Source organism: Ursus arctos, unplaced genomic scaffold (assembly GCF_023065955.2).
Source record: "Ursus arctos isolate Adak ecotype North America unplaced genomic scaffold, UrsArc2.0 scaffold_12, whole genome shotgun sequence".
Taxonomy (NCBI): Eukaryota; Metazoa; Chordata; class Mammalia; order Carnivora; family Ursidae; genus Ursus; species Ursus arctos.
In genome coordinates, this window is record NW_026622786.1 from 7017543 (window position 1) to 7023459 (window position 5917).

Here is a 5917-nt window from a genome sequence, read left to right on the forward strand (position 1 = left end):
CTGTTAATAGTCTAACTCTGAATACTGTATATGTGTATAGTTGATTTCTATATAGCACCTCACCCAGCATCTTTACTATAACTGGAACTCAAATTATATTAATCGAAGAAAATGTTACACCATAGAAAAAGGGGACAAGAGTAGGAAACTAAACAAGAGGAGGGGCCCAAATGAAAGTTCACTATTTAACTGGCTTTAATTTTGGCTATATGATTATAGGTATGGGTTCTAGCTGAAAAGATTTCAGTCTCTGCTTTGATGTCAACAATAAGGATTCCAGGAGACAGAAGATTTTAGGAGTCGCTTTTAAAAGTTTCTAGATTTGTGGTCTGTATTATTTCAGTCTCAATCCTATACCCCCTTCAAAATTTAGGCCATTCATTGCTACAAAGAATTTTAAAGCAGAATCAATCAGTGTAATTCAATCTTAACATTTATTATTTGCTTACTCTATGCCAGGCACTTTTCTAATCATTTTATACATACTAACTCACTCAAACCTCTTAAAACTCTATGAGGTAGATGTCATTGTTATTTCCATTTTACAGATGAGGAAATTGAGGCAGAGAGTAAGTAATGTGTCCAAGATCTCACGGCTAGTGAGCGACACAGTTCATGGCCAGAATTCATGCCCAGGCAGCGTGACTTTGGAGGCCACTGCTGCAGTCACCATGCTCCATCGGTTCTGCACAGTTAGTCATCCCACTACACATTTCCAAGTACCTGGTTTCTTAAAACAACTCTTAGATGTTTAAATACTTGGTACTCTTGTTGTGGGCCATTGCCTATTATTCATTAAAAGTTGTTAACTTTGTTTCTAAAAATGGCAAGCTTTGTGGTAAAAATCATCTTTTTCTGCCCTCTTTTCCACAAGACATGGTTGTTTGTATAGTAACTTTTTGAGAAATGAAATAAGTGTAGAGTTACTTCTGTGAGGACAAATGGTGGAGGACCATTCTCACATAAGCTGGGCCAGCATTGCCCTACCTTGTTCTTAACAGGTATCAGTTGCCAGTAATGAGAAGGCAACCTATACACCAATGAAGAAAAGATAAAATTTATTTGTGTGCACTAAAATCTTCTTCTATGACAAATGGTATCTTTTATTTTTCTTCCTTTTTTCAAAAAAATTTTTAAAAAGATTTTATGTATTTATCTGGCAGAGAGAGAGAGAGGAAGAGAGCACAAGCAGGGGCAGTAACAGAGGGAGCGGTGGAGGGAGAGGGAGAAGCAGGCTCTCCACTGAGCAGGGAGCCCAACGCGGGGCTTGATCCCAGGATCCCACAATTATGACCTGAGCCAAAGGCAGATGCTTAACTGACTGAGCCACGCAGGCGCCCCTCTTTCATTTTTCTCATCTGCCATTTTTCTCATCAGTACATAATTCCCTCTCATTTCTTCCAAGTTTGATGTAACACTAGCTTTTACACACTTGATACCCTTAGGAAAAACTGGGAAAAAGAAGTGGATGGTAAAGCATTCAGACTATTTAATAATTTATGATATCTTAACATTGCAGTAACTCTTATCATGCTCTTTTCTTCAGCTTCTGGGTCTGTGATTGGGAGGAGAAACTCATCTCCAGTGACAACACTTCTTCTTCCCATTATTATTTCTTGCACAAGGTACCAAAATTTTTTCTTGTAATCATCTCACTTTGGAGATAAGGAAAGGGACAGCAAGTTCAGCCTGTATATTGGGAATTTTCCTAAAGAATGTTATTTCGACTTTATTCATGACATAAATTATACTCTGTTTAAATTTTAGATAGTGTATTTTGGTTCAAAATGTGCTATGAATTTGAGAACTTTCTGTTGTGTCATGGTGACCCAGCCAGAAGACTTTGATTCCTAAAGACTATTAATCTTATGTCCCCAAATATATTTTATATGCAGTTCAACAAATGAAAATTAGATGCTCTTAATGGGTTCGGGGGTAAATGAGCCAATAGAACAAGCCCCGTTTTAAATAACAGCTTCAGAGAGATGGACCAGTCAGGGATGGGCACGCTGAGGGGTGGAGAAAGGAGCATTTCAGGAGGCTGAGCCTAGAGGTGGAATTGCTACACTACACATCTTGTTTGTTTAGAGGAGATCCTGAGACCGCAATCCACCCTGTTAGCTTCTTCTCTTAAGAACAAACCAAGCAACTAAAAACAGAGTCCATGCTTAGCTAAGTCAAAGCCCACAGGGTTACTGGCATCACAGGCTTCACCTGCCTACCTGGAGCATGAGTGTCTGTGAGACAAGAAGGGAAGGGTGGTGCCACCACTTTGTGTCCACCAAACTCATAAACACACCTCTTTCCCTCTCTAAAGGCTTGTTATAAAGGAGGTGCACCTCAGTTGAAGCATTTGTGCCTTCAAATTACTGTGGCTGGTTTACAAGCCACTCTATAAAATGATGCCCTGGCACAGATTGATCAGCTGTGTTTTACAGTAGACTGAAACTCATGGACATTGTTTATTATGAGAATATGGTCAAAGTGAGAATTTTTTTTTCTGTTTGTGAATAGTGTATTTTTTTTTAATATTTTATTTATTTATTTGACAGAGAGAGAGAGCCAGCGAGAGAGGGAACACAGGCAGGGAGAGTGGAAGAGGAAGAAGCAGGCTCCCAGTGGAGGAGCCTGATGTGGGGCTCAATCCCATAACGCCGGGATCACGCCCTGAGCCGAAGGCAGACGCTTAATGACTGAGCCACCCAGGCACCCCCTGAATAGATAGTGTATTAAGAAATTGGATAACTTATGTATTTGAGTGTAAGACTAGATAGTGCATTATTTCTTAGAAATAAGCTAGTAAGACATTAAACTTTAAAATTAAAAAATGAAATCTCTAATAAATTCAATTTAAATAATTATATTCCGATATCAGTGGTGGAGAATTCCAAAGATCATGGTAGGGAAATACATTAAGGAAATTTGTTTTTTAATTAAAAACAAAAACCTCTGGGTAAATGATAATAAAATCATATCAGAAAAAAAAGATATTTTATAAGAGAGTTGAAGGCTGTAGTCTCGTCAAGATAAAGATCAAAAAATATGAAGACTAAGAGAAGCCTTTGTGCTTTGTTGTTGTTGTTGTTTGTTTTTTCTTCAATAGAAATTGACTCTGTTGCTATGATCCTGAATTTTAAATTATGGAGATCAGTTTGATACTGATGAATCAGAAAAGTCAGAGCATATTCTGCTAAGTCAAAGAGATACAAAAATTATGAAGGGGACATGGAGAGTCTGATAGAGCCTCGTGTATTCTTCTGGGCTAATAGAGAACAACTAATTTAAAGTAGATTAAATCATTGGGTTTCCCCTCAAGCTTCTAATGTTTTCAAAATGTATTTATCTTATCACTCAAAGGCTTATAATAATAGTAGTGTAAGTCCTGATTCTTTTCCTTAAAAAAGGAATATACATTTGAGGACATAATTCTGCCCCTCTACAACAGGAAGAACCTGCCCTTTTACCATGTGAACAATTTAACCGGAATCATTGCCCACTGTTCAGAGAGTGGTTTATATAACCTTTGGTTCAACTTGTGCTTCATGGTGCACTAAGCTCTTGACACTCACCTCTATAAACTGGAGACAGATTTGTTATTTGTATTGCCAAATATTGACTGCAAACTTTAAAAAAGGAACCTCCCTTATAGCATTACAGAATATTAGAGCAAAAGAGAACTGAAAAATGATCTTGAGTAAGCCACCATTTTATAGATGAGGAAATTGAAGCACAGAGTGACTTGCTGATGTCTCATTGAGCCTGACCCAGAGCTCAGTTCCCTTGACTCTCAGACTCACACTGCAGCACCAACACCATGTAGCCTCTCTCCCATTTGCTTGTGTGCGTTTGGCACTGGGAAGATAAAAATGAAAGAGACATAATACTTGACATCAAGGAGCTCAAATCCAATAGAAAAAAAAGCACATTATATTGCACTCTTTAAATTGTTGGTAGAATGATCTTTCTAAAAATATGAATTGAAACATTTTGTCTGTCCCTGCAGTAGCTCCTCTTTGCCTATATGGAAAATCCTCTTACTTGTTCTCCAACCTCCTGTCTAACTGCATCTATGCTGATGCCCAAGATCAGCCATAGAGGACCAATTGCTTCTCCCTAAACAGCACATGCTGTTTTGTCCTGCCAGGGCTTTGCTCATGCTGTCCTCTGCCTGCAAAGCCCTCTTCTCATCATCTTCCAGGAGGGTTGTCTCTTTTATGATGTATTTCCTTACATTACTCTCCTCCAATCTCCAATCTCACAATTAGAATTGGCTATTTCTGCCTTTGTTTATTGTCCACTGTGTGCTGTCTATACTTCTACAGCACCTGTACAATTTGTAACATTGACTTCTTAAAAATCAATAATGTATTTGCTATTTACACTTATGTCTTTCTCTACTAATTGACTCTCTTTGATGGTAGGACCATCTTCTTTGTACCTTTAGAACATAGTCCAGCATCTGGCTATAAAAACTCCTTTGAGGGAACTTCCCACAGAGGGCCTTGCAAAGTACTATGGCAATGTAATGAAAGGTGCACCAGCCCATGCTTGGAGGAGAGAAAGCATAGGTGCCAAGTCATAGATGAGCAGTACCCTATCAAGGCAGAGGGCAGGGGTTGGTTCATACCTGCTGGCAAGAATAGAATGCACAAAGGTACAGAGGCCTGAGAAATGGTGGAAAAGGTGGCACATTTGATATGTGGTGATTTGTTCATTGTTAAACTAGAAAAGTCTACAAAAGTCAGTCAGGGCCCCTGTGTGAAAGTCCTGGTAATCCATTACAGAAAGGAATTTTTATTGGATTATAAGGAGCTAGAGAAGGAAGAGACATGAAAGTCAATATTCCAGAGTATGAATGACTGGATGTGCCTGTCAAGAGAAAGGGCAATGCAGCAACTGAGTAGAGGTTGCTCTAGAAAGGGTGGGACTGACATCTCTGAGTCCAGGTATGACATTGTTGATATGTGGGTTTGGAGAACTGAGAATGGTCCTGGTGAGAAGTGAGAGAGCCTGAAACAAGGCAGTGAAGGTGGAGACAAAGAGAATGATTGGGCAAGCACAACAGTGTTGGAACAGTGAGTGGTGACTTGTTGAAGATGAAGAATGAGGGAAAGGGGAGAGTCAAGGATGCTTTCAAGCACTTATCTTGAATGTTTAAATGGATGGCAGTGTTCTGATATGGAATGCAGGAAGAAGAGGTTTTTGGAAAATAACATTAAGTTGAGTTCATGACATTTGTGAGATACTTACATGAAGATGTTGAGAAAGCAGTTGGAATTATGAGTCTTATACTCAGAAGTTGTGAGTATATCTAGTTGATAACTGAGTCCACGGGAGAGGATGAGATCATCTGGAGATCATGAGAGTGAGTAAAAGAGGTCTAGGATGAGGCCCTTGGGAAAGGAGGAGAGGGAGAAGGAGATTTTAAGGACTAAACTGGAATAGACCAAGAAGTAGGAACAAATCCAACGTGGAGTCATGGAAGCCATAGGCAAAGAGAGATTATTCACAGGGAAGAAAGAATTAATAGTGTCAAAACCAAAGAAAGGATGAGGATAATGAGGATTGAAAAAGAATCCTGGAAGAGCTGTAATATAAGGCTGTTAAATGTAGTTGGTGGTGGTTGGAGGAAATCCAGCATAAGCCGCATCAGCATTGGGCCAGTGAATCAGAGACAAAGGTTCCTTCTATTTCCTTGTCTCATCCAGTTCATAAGCCTGAAGTTGACTTAACATAGGATTTATGCTAAATAGCTCCATCTACTTAGGGCTAATGAAATTGAGGTGGTTGAGCCAAGACTTTATATCTTGGTTCTCCACCAAGAACATGATAAAGAATTGAAGAGCTTTCACATTTTCTTCTTAATATGTATGAGTTAGGGATAGATTAAGGAGGTAGCTGATGAAAGAAGTAAAAG